A 19,259-nucleotide genomic window follows, 5' to 3' on the forward strand; every position below is an offset into this window, starting at 1 on the left:
AACCACACATATTCCTAAACAAATCAAAATAACGTAAGAATATTATACTACCAAACAAAGTTAAGTCTAGTACGGAAGTAATTTATCAACATAGAAGTTTCTCTCTTGAAAAATATGTTAAGAATAAAAAGTAATAGAAGAACAAAGTGCTATACATTTTTTCCATGTCGCATGTAGGTGCAAATGTACTTCCAATGAAAGCTTTGATAACTTTCTATGAATCACATTCAACATAAATATTACTCTAACCAAATCTATTTGTATATTTTGTAAAGCATAACTATCAAAACTTCAGCTCCAAGCACAAAGTTAATACTAATTTAATTACTTTCATTATCAAGTCTCCCTACTAAAGTTAACAATAGCAATAACTTTAAAATCTTGAATATCATCTATTATGTGAAACTTAGATATTAATTTATATCTTATCTTTTCTTCATGTATTGAGACTGACTAATGATAGTGTTAAACTTGGTTGGTTTATTTGATAAACATCGTCCGATGAGGGCCATTTGTCTTTTGTAACACTAGCGTACATCATTTGATGAAATGCATATGCTCAAAGTGTCTACTCATAACTATTAGATGGTTTAGTTTGATTTTCTATTATTTTGTTATATAGTTAATTGTAGTTGTAGATACAGTCAAATCTATCCAATTGAACAATGAATTGGATTGATACATACTTGTATAATTTGTATTAATTATTCATTATAATTTTTTCTTTCCCATTTAAGTGTGTGTTATGTAAACTCCTTGTAAACATTATATTTTGTTATTGTATGCTTTTATCAAGAAATTATTTATAGAATATATCATTCTTTCTTATTACAATGTGTCTTTCATGTTTCTTTATTGTACTTCATCCACCAAACTATCTAATATTCTTCATGTATTGTATGAACTTATGTATTGGATTTCCTAACAAACTAGTGTTAACATTTTAATATGATATTTTCGCATTCATAGATAGGTAGTCTTTAAGCAAGATCAATCTCTTTTGTATGTTTCTTTTTTCATGAAGAAAATCTTCAATAAGATGCCTATCATGATTAATACTAAGAAATTAGAGCTGTCAAAACGGGTCACCCGGCCCGACCTGACCCGGTCCATTACGGGTTGGTCACTTAGTGAACCAACCCAACCCGGCTCATTTATTAGCGAGCCAGAAAAATTCGAACCCGGCTTGATCCATCATGGGTTGGTGGGTAAACGGGTTGGCTCACTGGCTCACTTAATTACAATTTTTTTTAAATAAAAAGAATTACAAACTTTCTATGATACAAATCTAAACAAATTTCACTCCTAACATGGGTGTTTAATTAATTTTGAAAATAAGAAACTTAAATAATTTTTTTCAAGCAAAAACAAAATAATAAATATTTTTTTATAAAATTAAAATTAAATTTAATAAAATAAAATTAGGTAGGTGGGTCGGTGGGCCAACCCGGCCCACCGCGGGTTCAACTCGCATGAGCCGAGTTTAAACGAGCCGGGTTGAAATCTGACTCACATAAAAAAAATACAATTTTTTCTAACCCAACCCGGCTCAAACCCGTGGTGGGCCGGGTTGACTCGCGGATTGTGACCCATTTTGACAGCTCTATAAGAAATTTACAAGAAAAACTAGTTTTAATATGCGTGACACATCAAAATGCATGCTTTGTTGAAGAAATAAGGAGTTTAGATGCCTTCTATTAGCAAAATGATGAAGATAAAGTTTTGATGATGCCCAAATCAAGTCAAGAACAATCAAGATTCATGAAGAATGAAGACTTGTATTGTATTATAAAGCTTTTGCAATAAGTCTATATTTAATAGGACTTAGCTTAAAGAGTAGAAAATGTGTTTTGTAAAATCATTGTAGGAAAACACTGTAACACTATTCACATGAATAGTAACACTATTCACATGAATAGTGACGCTTAACGGCAAGAATACCGCACTCAACACGGACGTTGGAGAAACTAGTCGTTTATGGCCGTTAGACAAACTAGCCGTTTATGGTCGTTGGACAAACTAGCCGTTAAGTTTGTCTTTTAGTGAAAGGAAGCCTATAAGTAGAATGGAAGGCTTCATTTTTTAGATATAGAACTCTTCCCTTGTGCTCTATAACTCTAAAACTCTTGAGAATTATGAGCTATTGTTCGGCTAAGGAAACTCTTGTCTGTGGAGCTGGTGAACTGTTGCTACGGTGACAGAGGAATAGTTGGTTCATCCTTGGTGTGTCTAAGGAAGTGTTTGGAAGAGGAAGTCATCCTTCGTGAAGTATTCAGAGGAAGTGTTTCATCCTTTGTGAAGATTCAAAGGAGGTGTAGGTTCATCTCTTGTGGCATCAAGAGAGGTGTTTTATAAACTTTTACAAATTGTATCTTTGTGATTGTAGTTTGTAATTGTTGTGATTAGTAAATTGTTTATCTTGTTTTGAGATAAGCGATTGGACGTAGGATTGGTAAGATCTGAACCAGGATAAAATCATCTGTGCAAATTTCTCTCAACCTTACTCTATTTCCTTGTTATTATTAATTGCTAAGTAAGTTTAATTGAGAAAAAATTTTAACGTAGCAACGGTATAATAATTCAGTATGATGATAATGCTGCAGTTATAATTGATCAAGAAGGAAATCCAAAAGGAACAGGCACACGTTTTTATTAAGAACCAATTCACCCCCCTCTTGGTTTGTTGTTCCACACTAACCCTTCCCCTGCATCCGCTCTGACACCTTTATCTACTAGGATTTCACATTTAGATGATGTCATTGTTGAGAACTTAAGAGAAGACTTATTCTCTAATCATTTTATCTCTCTTAGATGAAGTTCTTTTAAGATAGCAAAAGAAGAATATGCTTTTAAGTTATGGTTGAAGCTAGAGAAGTTGCTCATGAGGAAGTTTATATATACTCAATTGTTTCTAAAAAAATGGTTGTAGGGGTTTAGCATGAAATAGAATATGAAGCTAAATTATAAGCATAGCTGCTATGACTCCTATTTGAAATTAAAATAATCATGCCTTATGACTTGTATCCAAATAATTTAAATGAGATGTTACTCACTAAATGCAAACATTAACCATTGAGTTCCTTTAAACCAACAATTTATGTGTGAGAAATTAAATATGTTTTAAAATAAAAGTATTATCTTAATTTTTTAAGCAACTTATAAATGTATTTATGATTATGATTATTATGAAATCTAGAAATAAATTGCTGAATTGGTCATTTGGTATCCACTTTCAGGGCAATGTGTCTACTTGATACCCACTTTTAGAAAAGTTTCAATTTCATTCTCAAACAATTTAATGTGCATTAATCAAGTCATTTTTTATTCACGTTTAAATCGATAACATTGACTTATTGTGTATGTTGACTTGGGAATTATGTGATGTGATGACATTTTTTTTTCTAACATGTAAAATGGAGGGCAATGTGACATGGAAATTAGGAGTGCTCAGAGGAAAATAAAAAACAAAATTGATAGAGTGGTAAATTAGGGATTGACCAAAAAGGAAATTAGAGATTCGACAACAAAGAGGACAAGAGAAATTAGGATTCAGTTCCCAGAGAGCATGGACTCTGCCCTAATCAAGTGGTGTTGGTTTTTTTCGAAGAAAACACAGCTGGTAATTTAGCAATGAGGGTTTGGGATGCGCGACTCCAACGACAGATACTAGTGGTGATGACAGAGTGGGGACTAGGCCTTGGAAAGGCTGTTGGAGTTGAATCGTGTGAACTACACAAGATATTCGTCAGAGACGACGATAATTACATGGTGACGATTGGTAAAAGTAAGAAATTTACACCGGATATGTGATGGCCAAATTCATTCATTATGAAAATTTAAATGCTATAATGTATTTATTTGTACAATATTTTCTCTTGTGTACAAAAGTAATGGCAATGAAATTTATTTATTTATAAGATTTTGTATAAATTTCCTAACTTTTTATTATCATACTACAATGACAACTTGGAACTCCATCGTAATGACAGATTGGTACTCCACCATAATAACAAATTGGTACTCCACCAGATCCCCTGGATGAATCACACAAGACACAAAAGAAGACAATCAATATAGAAGAACACAATGCGTAAAGAAAAATTAAGGCAAACCTTGAACTTTAAAATTCACCTTTAGAACCACACCTCAACAATCTAATTTGCATTATGCATTTATAAATTATTACATGTAGATCTTTCGCTTTGCCACATCATCAATCAGTTAACACTGTATATGAAAAACTAACGAGGATGACTTGATTGATGCACATTAAACCGTTTGGGGACGAAATTAAAACTTTTTGAAAAGTGGTAATCACACTATTCGAAAATGGGTACCAAAACCAATTAAGCCTAAATATATATAATAAATGTTAACAAAAGCATATGTTTGTGAAGGAAGACAATAAAAATAAGGAGTACGATATTAAATTGTCAACAATCACTCTTCATTCTTTAAATCATTGGAAAAATTAATAATTATCAAGAAGATTAATTCATATAAACTATAAATGCACGAGTATTAAAATGTCATAGATATTAAAAGTACAAGCTAAAGATTATGCATGAGAAGAAGATATGATGATGGAATTTACTAATGCTAGGATGGTTTTTATCGTGGTTGTAATGACATTTCACCATATATAGATCATGAGAAGATTATTAAAATCCATTAGAACTTGTTTATTAGTCTTTATACACATTGAGTGTTTAAGTTTTAAAAAAATCTATTTAAACTTTTATTCATTCTTTTAAATGTATTACCATTATCCAATGGGGATCACTATCATGATTGTTTTGAAATATTAATTTTCGCTTTGATTAATGATAACATTATTGCATTATTTTTTGTTTTTGTATTTCCCTACATAAATGTCAACAGATAAGGCAAAGAAAAAAGTTGAAGTAATTAAAAATACCTAATTATATACATATTAGGAATATAATTATTTGAATTAGTTACAACACTTTCCTCTAATTCAAGTACATGAATCAACCATATCCAACCAACTTTTAACTTTTTAAATCTATCTCTTTTTAATGACTTATTAAGTATATCTATCACTTGTACTTCAATAGAACAATGTAGTAGTTGTAGCCTTCCATTATTCACTTGCTCATATAAGAAATAGAATCTAGCTTCTATATGCTTACTCTTGCCATGAGATACAAGATTATTGGCTAGGTTAATGACTTATTTGTTGTCCATGAATAACTTAATTGGTCTCTCAATTCCAATTGTTATTTCCATTATAATTGAGTCCAGCCAAACAACTTGGCATGTTGCATATGCACAAGTAATGTACTCAGCCTCACAACTAAATAAAGCTATAATTAATTACTTCTTTGAGCACAAGGAAATCGGAGCTCCCAAAAATTTGAAATGTATCTATTGGTGCTTTTTCTATCTAGGCAATCTCCACACCAATCAAAATCTAAGTAACCTAGTAAATCACCTTGCATCTGATTCTGTTTAGGAAACAAAATTCCATGACTCAGTTCTTTTAATGTATCTTAGCAACATTTTTGTAGCAAGGAAATGTGCCTTTCTTGGAGCATTCATGCTTATGCTAATCAATCCAACAACAAATGAGATATCAGGTGTATTGTTGCAAGGATATCTTAGGGAGCCTACCATCTATTTATATAAAGTGTTGTCCACATTCTCTTCCTCATCACTACATTCATCAATCTTGAACTTCATTTTGTTGGAGTAGTTACAAAGTTAGTTTCCTCCATGCTAAATTTCTTCAATATTTGAGTAGCTTATTTATTCTAATGCAATATCATTCCTCTATTGTCTTCAATGAATTCTATTACCAAGAATATCATCACACATTTTGGTATGGCAGTGATTTTAATTCAATGATGTATACATTAAAAAAAACATTAACAAAATTATCTTTTTTTTATCTAATGTAGTGTATACAATTTTTTTCAATGTATTAAACTAGTCTCCTTTATACTATATCTATTTAAATTAGATTGATTTCAGTTATAAAAAAATTACATTTTGGATTTATATCAAAAAATTAAAAACTAGTGTCATAATTATTTATGAATAAAAATATCTCAAAATTAATTTTGAGGAGAAGAAAAAACATTTATTTTTTTATGGCAAAAAAGTCATTTATACATGTTATTTCACAAGAAAGGAAAGGACAAAAATTCGAGATTGGTGGAATTTCAAATTTATCAATAAAATATGAAGACTTACTTTACATTTGAATTGCACCCAAAATACTATTCATCCCAAACAAGTTTACGTTAAATTTTTGAAAATGACAAAGATTATGGTCTTATTTGGCAAAGAAAAATGGAATACGGTAAAAAAATTAATCAATTAGTTTAATATTTGACAATCACAAATTCTTTAAATTGAAAAGTAATTTTCAATTATTTTATTTATTAGATATTGAATTTTGATGAATTTCTTTTAAGCAATTCATGAAATAATAAATAAATCAAGCAAAAACCAACTAATATTTCAACTAAAAAAAGAACTTCATGATAGTCAATATGGTGCCTTAACACCCATCAATCCATGGTGTTCTTACACTTATTGTGACTCTAAATGGTGAGTATATTAGTGATTGTGAACTGATATTGGGTTATTTACACACAGGAATGAAAAAAACAGAGGAAAATCGAACAATAATACAATATTTGCTTTATGCAACAGGTTCGACTATTTAACTCACAAAATCAATAAATGTATGTGGATCAGAATAGTTGGTAAATATTTAAGTACCTAGAAGAGTCAACTATATTAGAGTAATAATGTTGGAGTTAAGCCTAATACCTTCTCATCTATTATGGCTAGGACCTTTTATAGATATTGGTTCACAAACACTTTTTTTCTATATTTTCATAGAAAAAGAATTCATATATGATCTATTTAAAGTTAGGTACGAGAATGATGCATAATTTTTCATATTAAAGGGGTAGCGATTGACCTACCTTATGGTTAGATAGATAAACATTCTCACTTCTACAATTATTTTTTAACAAGTACGGCTAAATATAAAAAACATATTATGCGAAATCTTATTTTTTTTAGAATAGGTTAAGGGTGTCAATGTTTTTTATGTAAAAGAAGTTATTAACTGGGGTTTATAAGGACCGATCATTCATGCTTTTAGAATACAATGGGATCTACCTAAAGTGGATAAGTATGAATGTTGCAAATAATTTCATTGGAAAGTTAAATGGTTAAAAGAAGGAGATTCATTAGTTTGTTATTTAGTTTGAATTAATGAAATGATGGAATCCATAAAAATCATTCAACTAATATTTAAAAATGTGTTGTATTGATAGAGAAAAAGAGTCATAATGGAATGAGTTTCAGTATCGATTTATTAGTAAAAAATCATCTTTGTTAAGAACTTTATATAAGAATTGAAGCTCAATTAGGAATTTTGATAATAGTGGGATCAAAATGATTCATTCGCCTAGTTTTATAAATTTGTAAATTCTTCCTTAATTAGTTAAAGGAATGAAATTGGCCGTTATTATGACAATACTAGGCAGCATAAATATTATTATGGAAAAATTTGATCCTTGAAATGATAATTGATTTAACCAAAATGTAAGATATACATTTTTTTATTGCAATTTTTTAAAGAGATATATGAAATTCTTTGGGTATTTATGCTTATTTTTATTTTGATACTAGGAATTACTATAAGTGTATTAGCAATTATATGGTTAGAAAGAAAAATACTTGTAGGGATACAACAACGGATTGGACTTGAATACACTTGTCCTTTTGGAGTTCTTCAAGTTGTAGCAATGAAACAAAATTACATTTTAAAGAAAACCTTATTCCATCTAGATGAGATATTAGTTTATTTAGTTTTGGACCATCTATCTTAGTCATATCCATTATAATAAGCTATTCAATAATTCCTTTTGGCTATTTTGCAAGACTTTCTCTACAATATTATGTTTTGTCACCATTTCTCCACATGTTCTCATGGAGTTCGCTAGCAAGTGCAACTTGTTGAAGTAGTTTGCCACAAATTCTTGATCAAGCATGGATAATAACTCGTATTGTCGTTTGCATAATATCCCTAGCTTCATTTGTTGTATGAGCTTTAGAAATGTTTTCAAAGTTAACAAGATCCACACTGATGTAGAAGACAATGTTCCTTGAAGTCCTTTCAATTGGTTGTTGCATTCGTCTTCTTTGTAGTGCCTATATATCAAATACTTTTTTATAACCAAGAATGGTCTTCATTCTTATCACCCGATGATCATAATTTTTTCCCACTAGAATCGGCATATTAGATAGAAAATTTTCTCCTCTAGTGAAAGCCATCACACCTGTATAATAAGGTCCCAAATCTTATTCCTCTGATTAACTAAGAAGGAAAAGTAGGAAATTGAGATATGCAATTTACATAAATCTTACTTTATTGTATATGTCAACTATTTTATAGAAAAATACTTACATTTATAGAGTCTATTTACAAAAATCTAATTACAAAAACACAAGTACTTGAATTAGTTATAACAATAACAACCACTATTACAAGGATTTTGATTAATCAAAATTAACACTTGACATTTAGATTAGGATTTGCATGTTGAACGCTATAGTTTACTTACACGTTTGTGGTGGTTGGATAAATATTTAATGGCCGAACAATTGCAACTATAAAACTATTGTGTGACTATAATAAACTTGCAAATCTTTATATTCTACACTAAACAACAATTTTCTAAATTAAAACTACTTCTATTATAAATTGTTACAATTTTCTAAATTAAAACTACTATTATAAATTGTTTAGGTTAATAACTGTATAAACTTTAAGCCCTAAACTCCATCAAACTTACATACATATAGTAATTTATCAGTGGTTGTGACATCAACTTTAATTGAGTGTGTTTGTGTAAAAAAATGATAACATTTTAAATCAGACTTGAAAGTCATATTCTAATTATGGTTCTATAAATCTTGGTATTTGATGAAATTAAATCTAGAATTCTTAGTCAAACTAAAAGGCAGAGATAAAAGTTATAAAGAATCGTATTAATAACCCTGTCTCAATCATTGGCCACATATAAAAATTATTCATTTCAGTCAATATATTTTTAGTTATGAGATGGTGAATATATGATCTTCATTCACATACCTAAAGTTCTTATAGTACATAATTAAGTTATAACCTTGAGAACAACACACAAGTCAAGTTAAAATGAAAGAGGTGTACGAAAATAATGGTAGCTTATATATATATATATATATATATATATATATATATATATATATATATATATATATTGAGCTACCAATAAATTAATGACTCTAGGCAAATTATTGTAAGCTTTGGCACATACTTTCTTTTTTCTATGATAAAATGTGCATTTGTGGTAGTGTATAGAGGGTTTTGGTTCGATGTTCATATAATATTACTCAATGAACCAAATAGGCTCCATACAAATTTGTTTATAGTGGACTAATAAATTTATGTATTTTTTAATCTGATTTAAAGTAATTTAAAGTATTCGAGTGTTTATGAATCTACTTTTAAAATGAATTTTACAAACAGTTATGTTGTGAATAAAAGTTATAAATATCTTTAAATTATTGGATTCATATTTGATATGGATCTTAATCAACCTTGTGTATTTCTTTTCAACATTCATATTTATATATATATATATATATATATATATATATTATTTTTTTATTTTTACATATGGAATAGTGGATGATTGAAAAGATAAAATGAAAAATGAAAAATGATAAATGAGTAAAGAAGAAGATCTTACATGAATTGAAATTATAATAAAAATTAGGTTTAATGTTTCGGTATGTCTTTTTTTTTTTTTCCAGAATTTCAAATAGATCTCTTAGTTATTCGGTGTTTCAATTGGATCATTATTTTTAAAAAACATTTAAACAAATATAGGTTTGCCGTCAAATGGGACAAATTTTGTTTAAGAGGAGGCTTTTACGTGGCATGGTGACAACATTTTCTCATAAGCTAAACCTTTTCGCATGGGCGAGATATGTACTCGAACATTTTCGCTTAAGCTAAAACTAAGTTGCTTGGGCGAGATATGTACCTACTGGACAACATTTTTGCTTACGCGAAACTTTGCTCGCTTGGACGACAATGTCTTGCAACTAAGATTGAGCCACTGGAGCTTTTTCGCTTAGGCGAAACTTGGGTCGCTTGGGCAAATCCTTTTAAAATTGTTGCCTTGTCAATCTAGCTTAAGTGGAAATTTTTAGCTTAAGCGAGACTACGCGACTCTGTGTTAAAACTCAAAAAAAGAAGGACTGATTCATAACCGCTTTCTTTCCAATGCAGTGCTTTCTTTCCACAAATTATAGGCGCGAGGTATGAAAAGATATATCACAGAAAGAAAAGTGGTTTTGCTTCCACATGAATATGATCCCTTCTTGATTAGGATTCCTACTTTTTGATATACCATTAGCATCATTGCTGATATTGAGGTAAGGTAGCTCATTCTCATGGATTACACAAGAGATTATACTATGATGAAATTCAACCCTGAAACAGCTACCAAGAGAGCCAAACAGTAGACTAAATATAACACAACTTCATTAATTCAAGATAGTCAAATACATTGTTATTTGAGTTTTCTTTCACAAACTCACTTTAACATCATCTATTGCGTCCTAACAAAACGAATATATAAGCAAACTTTGTGTTTCAGTTTTCTACATATCTTGCCCAAGCGAGAAGGTTTAGCTTAGGCGAAAATACTGTCAGCATGCCACGTAAGGGTCTCTTAAACGACGTTTGTCCAATTTGATGACAAGCCTTTATTTGTTTCAATTTTTTAAAAATAAAATCCTATTGAGATACCAAATAACTAAAGGACCTATTTGAAATTTTGGATGAAAAAAGGGATCTATTGAAACATTAAACCTAAAAATTATCAAAGATAGAATTTGTAAAGTAAATCAAAGAAGGTGATAACCAAAATTGCTACCCAACACTGATTAGTCTTCTTTTTCTATTTGGGGTTTTATCAACCTGTTTGAAATGATTGTATTCACAATTTGTTATCCTTTGTTTACATTTAAACTACTTATTTAATTAACTGTCTTAAACTATCCATATTATCGTATGTTCTTTTTTATTTCATGTTCTGAAGTAAATATTACATATAATTGTTTTGTCGATTTTAACTTCAATTTTGTCTTAATATTGTCTTACTTGAAGTCTATCTGCCCTAGTCAGGCTTTCTTTAATATCTTTTAATAATGTTTTTTTGCTTGATTTTTCTTCTCGATCCTAATATATAATTTACATGTCAATTTGTTTATTTATTTATTTGATTTGATTTACTCATCAATGCCCTCAACAACATGTAGTTATTAACATTTAGGATAACTGTAATTTTGGAGAATTCTTCAAAACATTATTATTATTACGTATTAAACTTTATATATATTATATGTTCACAAGTGAAAATATATTAACTAAAGAAAAATTGTATTATGAACGGTTTTTTTGTTGTGTAATTGCACAATTGTTATTTTTACCTAACTATTTTTATCTAACTGTAACCCACCTTCCAAACTAGATATGTTTTACTACAAACGAAAACAACATTGGCAAATTCATCAATACTACCAAACATGATACAAAAGTACACCACTAATAGATAACATTTTTATTTTCCTAAGCACATCACATATAGTTGGTACCCACTTACGGAAAAACATCCACATGAAATTAGTTACCTTTGGGGTCCCTACAATATTAGTATCCTTTCTTTATAAACATTTTAAAACTAAATTTATTATTAGATTCAACATAGACGCACATCTTAATTATATTCAACAATTTTAAATTAGTTATTCTCAACTTTATAAAAGTAAAGCAACCTTGAAAAAGGTGAAGATTAATTATTTCAAATCCTCTTTATGGATAGACTAAACAACAAAGTTGTTGCCCAATTGGGTTTTAAAGTATACTTCGAGGCATTATGTAGGCAACGATATTTTTCTACAAACCATATAAAATTGTTGCAAAGTGGAACACTACAACTACCATAAAATGCCACCAAAGTATATTATTGTGTTATTCTTAAAAGCAATGCTAACAAAACAATAAATATCTATATTTTCTTGTTAGGTTCATATACGATGTGAGATTCATTAAGCTAGGCATTTAGATAGAAGTATTTGACTTAATTCAATAATTCATTACTCATAGGGAAGTAGACTTATATTTTTAAGTACATTTTTAAATATAAGTTTATTTACATTTAATTTTCATTACTCGTTAAAACGGGGTTAACCCACAATTTTAAAAATTACTTATAATCTATGTGTTACAAATTTAATGATATTTTCTCCTGAAATAATTTCAAATCTTGTTATGTAATTTGTTACTTTTATTTTTAATTTGAATTTTTTTAATTGATGTAAATTATATATTATGTGTCCATTTTTTAAATATATTTTTTGCTTAGTGTGAAACAGTTCATGTACATATGTATGTATAAAAGTTAAAATAGGTTTAAGATGCAAACTATGTAAATATATTTTTTATAATTCAAATTTATTTGAATAACAACCTAAGTGCGTGGTCCACCATATCCAGCTCTATCCATTATTCATAGTTAACGTAAAAGAGAATACAACTTTAATTTTTATTTTGAAAAGAAATATTAAATATTTTAGAAGAAACTTAAATATTTTAGAAGTGTTTTCATTTATGAAAATGAAATCAACAATGAAGCTTCGCAGAATCGTGATTCACGGAAGTGACCGTTCACGAGGCGCCACATGGCGCAAACGTTACGTTTCTGGGATTACGTTATTGTGATGTGAACATACCCGTTGCGTGTAACACTGCCACGTGGTTCAGACGTGAGTTGCTGTCTGTTGAAGTGTGACCCACGCGTATCTTTCAAAATTAATATTCCAATTAATTAGAAATTGACATTTCCAGTTAATGTTCTAAATAATAAATTATATTTATTATAATTATTTTCGTTATCTCGTATTTATTTATTAATTTTCAATACATACAAAATATTGCTTCATTATGATTCTTTCCAGAAAAAAGATATTCCTTCTTACTTCGTAGAACTAAGATGATTAATAATAAAACTTCGTAGACATAAGATCCGCGAGATAACATATTTTTTTTTTATGAATTGAGTGTTTATTGATGAAAATGTTTTGTATACTCTTTGTTGGTGAAAAATTTACATATATATAATTTCATAACTTCATTGTAAAAAAATAATTTTATCCTATAAATATTAGCTATGCACGTGTTACAATTATTGTTGTTATCTTATGAATATTGAAAAATTATTGAAAATACTTACTTTAAATTATTTTTATAATGTTACTTTAATGTGTTAGTAAATTACTCAATTTAGTTATAATGAATACTATATTGAATTGGATGTTAAATGAAGAAATAATTAAACCCAATTCAATTAAATTTTAATTCAATTCAGTCAAAAAATTATATTAAAGCAGACGTTTACTTACATCCCTGGCCTGGTACTTTAAATTATTAGTATATCTATTAAAATAATATATATATATATATATATATATATATATATATATATATATATATGTAACATCCCAACTTTTCACATTAATGTAACATCCCAAATTTTCATACTTGATAATTAACATTACATTTACGGTAACATTCCGTAATCTCACCCTTTAAAATTTCCTAGTTGATATAAGTCTATACATGTAAAAAGGTTCTAATTATAGTTCTTCTACTCCTCCCTTTCCTTGGTACAAGGTGAGGCGACATTCCTTCATCTGCTCCCGTATAACGAATTATACGATCATCGCACATACCCAAACACAAAACACAAACAAGTAGGGTGAGCTAACATGCAACAAATCATTTATAAGACATGCATAATTACTTCGATACAAACATCATATAATAATTATGTCAGACACCCTCATACCATCGTACCACAATTCCTATTAGACACTCGTCCCACAATACCCAATAAATACCATAATACTCAATAGACATTCATTCCATAATACCCAATAAACACTCATCCCTCAATACCAATAAACACTCATTCCACAATACCCAATAAACACTCATCCCACAATACCCAAATAAACACTCATTCCATAATACCCAATAGGCACTTATCCCCACGATATTCAATAGGTACTTATCCCAACGATATGTTGATGAGCGATCACGGGAGGTTCCGCACTTGTGATGTCATTCTTAGTCCCCTCACTATGTCCAAAACCGGCACATAGACCAGGACATTCTGCCCTCCATACCATTCACAAGGTTAGTCCCCTCACTATGTCCTAAACCGGCACATAGACCAGGACCTCCTGCCCCTCTCACCACATAATTCATCATTCTCTACTTGAGACTGAATCATTATTAGAGTATCAGGATAACCTCCAACTACGGGACCCTCAACATCAACATATACATAAATACCATAACTGAATCTCTCCACGAAACTCATACCATGCTCACATTCCTTAACTCATTACGAAATCTCACCACAATCCTCATACACATACCATGACATTACAGAATCTCTCCGCGAGACTCATACCATACTCACATTCCTCAACTCATATTATACCCTTACGACATCTCCCCGTAATACTCATACATGTTCAGATGCATAAATTCAAATCCAATATAATAAAATGCAATCATCACAATTATAATTCATAATTCCATATCTACCACAATAACATGAATTCATCAGACATTTCCATTCCAACCAGATATATTGCACAATAATTTAACAGTACATAATCTGTTCAATAGGATTTAAGTTAAAAACTTGTCGAGTAAACTTCCAGGAAAGAGAGGTGCGTCACAATGGACAACTTAAGTACCAAATCTTTCCTTAGCCAAAGCATTCCTCAACTAGTTTTTAACAAATTTCTTATTTACAGATTTAAAACAACAGCATATAATATTAACACCGAAATTTAATATAGATATAAAAAAAAATAGAAATTAAGCAATATTGAGATCCCTGAGAAGATACAAAATTAATATCTATAAATCTGTAATTCCGATTTCAAATTTGAATGGTCACAATAATTCACTATTTGTTATAAACTACATATTAAAATTTCAGGTTGATCCAACGGTTAACTAGATAGATATTGAGGTTTTACCGAGGTAACTCAGGTGCAGAATTTTAAGTGGTTTTTGGTTATACTCAAAATGCGGAACTAATTTCCCTAAGCACAGACATTTAATTACAAATCTGAACGGTCAAAATGACTTAATATGTCTTATGAATTACATACTAAATTTTAGGCTCAATCTAACGGTAAATAAAATATATATGAAATGTTTACCATGATAACTTAAGAACAGAAATATAGTGTTCATCAGATTTTTCAAAAACTTAAAACTTATTTTCTCCAAACATAGACTTTCAATTTATAATCCGATCGGTCAAAGTGTATTAATATATCTTAGGAATCATATATAAAATTTTCAAGTTGATCTAACGGTCAAATAAGTCGTAATATATATTTTACCGAGATGACTCAGTAACAGATCTATAGGTGTAATTAATTTACTCAAACATGCAGGATTTATTTCTCTAAGTACAGACTTCTAATTACAAATCCCAACGGTCAAAGTGAAGAAATAGGTCTTAGGATTCATATATTAAAATTGTAGCTAAATCCAACGGTCAAAATAATTAAAAGAAAAGTTTTACCATACTAACTCGAAAATAAGAAAATTATAATCATAAAAACTAAATTTATATAAGTGAATAGATAACTACCATTACCAAAATTTTAACATACTCACAACTCATATTCATTATCATAACATGGATAAAAATCATATACAAGAAGGATTAGCTCCCCTTACCTCTATTCCAGACTTAATCTCCTGCTCCGACTTTGTTTCCCCGAAACCCTTCAGAACCTCTACTCTTCTTGCAACTAAAAAATTTCTCCCTAACTCTTTCTTCTCTATTTCTCAAGCTCTCACTTGATTCCTCTTTTCTTGGTGCAAAATACCCTTCCCTCCCATGACTATTTATAGTAAAAAAATTTACTATTCATTAATATTTTAATATTATTTATTATTTTAATATTATTTAAAAATAATATTTCAATCATTTTCTCACCAAATCTGATCCTAATTTCTACCTACTACTTTCTTCCATGCTAAGGAATCTTAATGCTGAAAATTTATTTTTACTATTTACTTTTTACTATTTACTTTTTACTATTCAATTTAAAAAATTTATTAAATAAGTTACCAAAAATTTGAACCTCTCCTTCTAAAATTACTATAATTTTATATCCAAAATTTACATTTTTCTATCCACTAAAATTATTATTACTAATAAAATGCTAAAATTTACTACTATAAATATTTTTCATGGGTCTTACAATATATATATTATTATTAAAACCAACGAAGGAACATATTTATAACATTGTCTTTAATTGTTAAAATATTCTATATTAAACGGCTTTTCATACTGGTAACAAAAAAGTTTATCAGATGACAATAATTTGTGAGAAATTAATGATTGAAAAAATAAATTTTAACTTATAATGTATAAATCGGTTTGTTTTATTAAGTAAAATTTAAATTGACCTTTTAATATAATATTATAGTTTAATAAATTATTGTACTATTTATAAATTGTTCCGATCTGAATTTCCTTATACATCAATACATCAATGGGGGCTTAAGTTTCAATATAGAAACAATAATCTCATGTTATTTAAGAATGAGACCAAGGAAAAATTAAATATGTTTTTGTATTTTAATATTTTAAAAAGTCTTTTAAGATTAAAAAATGATGAAACTCTAAAGTAAATTTTAATATGCATAAAAATTACATATCCAAAAAAAATATGTTATGATTGTCGTTATTTAAAATAAGAAAAGATAATTATTATAAATACAAAGGGTAACATAGTTGATTAGAACTCTTTTTAATATTAGATAATTATTATAAATATAAAGGGTAATTTTTTTATTAATTGTTTTATGTGTAAGTGTGGTGTGTATTAATATTGGAGCTGTTAAAACGGGCCACCCGGCCCGACCCGATCCGGTCCACCATGGGTTGGTCACTTAGTGAGCCAACCCAACTCGGCTCATTTATTAGCGAGCCAGAAAAATTTGAACCCGGCTCGACCCACCACGGGTTGGTGGGTAAACGGGTTGGCTCACTGGCTCACTTAATTACAATTTTTTTAAAATAAAAAAAATTACAAACTTTCTATAATACAAATCTAAACAAATTTCACTCCCAAATTTCACTTACAACATGAGTGTTTAATTAATTTTAAAAATAAGAAACTTAAATAATTTTTTCAAGCAAAAACAAAATAATAAATATTTTTTTATAAAATTAAAATTAATTTTTAATAAAATAAAATTAGGTAGGTGGATTGGTGGGCCAACCCGGCCCACCACGGGTTCAACCCGCATGAGCCGGGTTTAAATGAGTCGGGTTGAAATCTGACCCGCATAAAAAAAAATACATTTTTTTCTAATTCAACCGGCTCAAACTCGTGGTGGGCCGGGTTGGCTCGCAGGTTGTGACCCATTTTGACAGCTCTAATTAATATCATACACACTTTGGGGTGAGAATTTGATTGAGTGAAGGTTTGTGAGAGCTCAGGGTGTTGTTGAAGGTCATTTTTATTCTAGGAAACCTAGGTAAGGAGAGCTTACATTCTTGATTTGTTGTTTTTTTGTTTTCCTTTATTACCTTGTTTGTATATGTACATAATTAATTGAGTAAACTTGGTGTTTCTTTTGGTATTATTTTGAATGGAGTGATCAATTTATGATGATGTTGTAATGGAAGCTCACTCTCTTGATTTTTTTTTATTGTTTCCTTTCTTGCCTTGTTGCTTGTTGTTTTGGTTTTTTTTTTTGTGTTGTTCTTATATGATGTCATGTTGTATGTGTGTTTGACTTGGCTTTTTGTTATGATTGTCGAGTTGTGTGGTTGGTTGTTGTGATGTTTGAACATGAATGTATTGCTTGTTGTGGGTTGTATGTGTGTGAGGATAAAATAGATTGTTGTGGGGTCATCTCGTCGTACCTAGTAAATTCAGCGATGACATATTGTATATGTGTGAAGATAAGACAAATTGTTGCAGGAAAGAGATTTTTTTCGGTCGTGCGGTGTGGAAAGAAGTTCTTTTTGACCATGCGATGTGGGAAGAGGATGAGGTCGAGTGTCATATGAGTCAAACTGATCAGTTTTGATGAACATGTGGTCTGCTAAGGTATTAGGGGATAAACCACGGGTGTTTGTGGTAATGTGTTTTTGTGCGATGAGAATGTGGTTGACTTTATGGATTGGGGATGAATATCTGAATAGGGTGGATGGATACAATTATTATGTATAATCTTGTATTATTTTCTGTTAGCTCACCCTTGCATTTTGTGGTTGTGATTTCCATCTAGGATGATCATTTTTATAAGGAGCAAATGATGTTATAATTGATATTGGTGTTGTATAGAGCAAATATATGTGTGGGAAAATAATATGGAAATTTTAAAAAATGTCTTTGAGAAAGTAATAGAGTTTATGTTTAGATTTTTTAAACATTATACGATATAATTGAATTAATTGTTATTTCCACATTATTTTAATTATTTTCATAATAATGAAATAAAGTTTTTAAATTTTTACTATTTCGTGATGGTATCAAAAGTAATTTTTTCTTAACTTAATTAATTACACGTGACATCCTAAAATGGGGTGTTAAACGGACAATACTTCAAATGCGGTGATTGATTATAGAAATGTTATACCGATGAACTTGAGTTTAAAACGTTGGCATTGTTTGTGAGACGAAATCTCCCTTAGTCCTTGTTTGGAACAAATTGTGACGAAGTTACAGACTCCAAAGTAAACAATACCTCGGATATAATAATTGATCCTAAAGATGTTACTTGATGGACTTGGAAACATATTATTAATATTGTATTTGAAAAAAAAACGATTTTCTTTAATTCTCTTTTGAGAACAAATCTTCATTCTTTTTACATCTCAATTAGACAATACCAACAAATACGATCCAACAATCATGTACTTATAATCGAACATATATATTCATTCTACTAAGATATATATCCCAATATAAAAAACTAAAAATATATAACAATATATAATTTATAATTTATAATATACAAAATCTTAATTTTATAAAGTAATTTTATAAAAGTAAATTGAGCTTAAATTTATTTTCTAACATAACGAGTATAAATATTA

The sequence above is a fragment of the Vigna angularis genome, chromosome 2 (genome assembly GCF_016808095.1).
Source record: "Vigna angularis cultivar LongXiaoDou No.4 chromosome 2, ASM1680809v1, whole genome shotgun sequence".
NCBI classification, from domain to species: Eukaryota; Viridiplantae; Streptophyta; class Magnoliopsida; order Fabales; family Fabaceae; genus Vigna; species Vigna angularis.